The 294-nt window shown below is 60.5% G+C and overlaps 1 long non-coding RNA gene across 1 annotated transcript in view; it reads left to right on the plus strand.

Moving 5' to 3' along the window:
* Positions 1-294, plus strand: part of LOC106726061 — a 7726-nt gene that overhangs the window by 1565 nt on the left and 5867 nt on the right. The window lies entirely within an intron of this gene.

A 294-nucleotide genomic window follows, 5' to 3' on the forward strand; every position in this document is an offset into this window, starting at 1 on the left:
AAATCCCAGCCTCCCCTCAAGCCTCCCCTACCCCGAGGCTCTAAAGAGCTGTGAAGAGGGCTGGGGAGCCCTGGCGGTCATCTTGGAGGGACCCAGTGGCCCCCTCCCCAAGCTGCGTTCACACTGGCAGCTTTGTCTCCTGAGGCTGCCAGGAAGGAACTGGGGACTTTTCTGGGTCTGATTCCAAGCAATTCCAGGCTTAGCTACTTGGAGGAAAAGAGCATTCTGGGATCGGCTGGGCGGTTCCAGGTGTCTCGGCAGAGGATGCTGGCGAGTGCGTGCCTGAGAGCACGC

The sequence above is a fragment of the Myotis brandtii genome, unplaced genomic scaffold (genome assembly GCF_000412655.1).
Source record: "Myotis brandtii unplaced genomic scaffold, ASM41265v1 scaffold220, whole genome shotgun sequence".
NCBI classification, from domain to species: domain Eukaryota; kingdom Metazoa; phylum Chordata; class Mammalia; order Chiroptera; family Vespertilionidae; genus Myotis; species Myotis brandtii.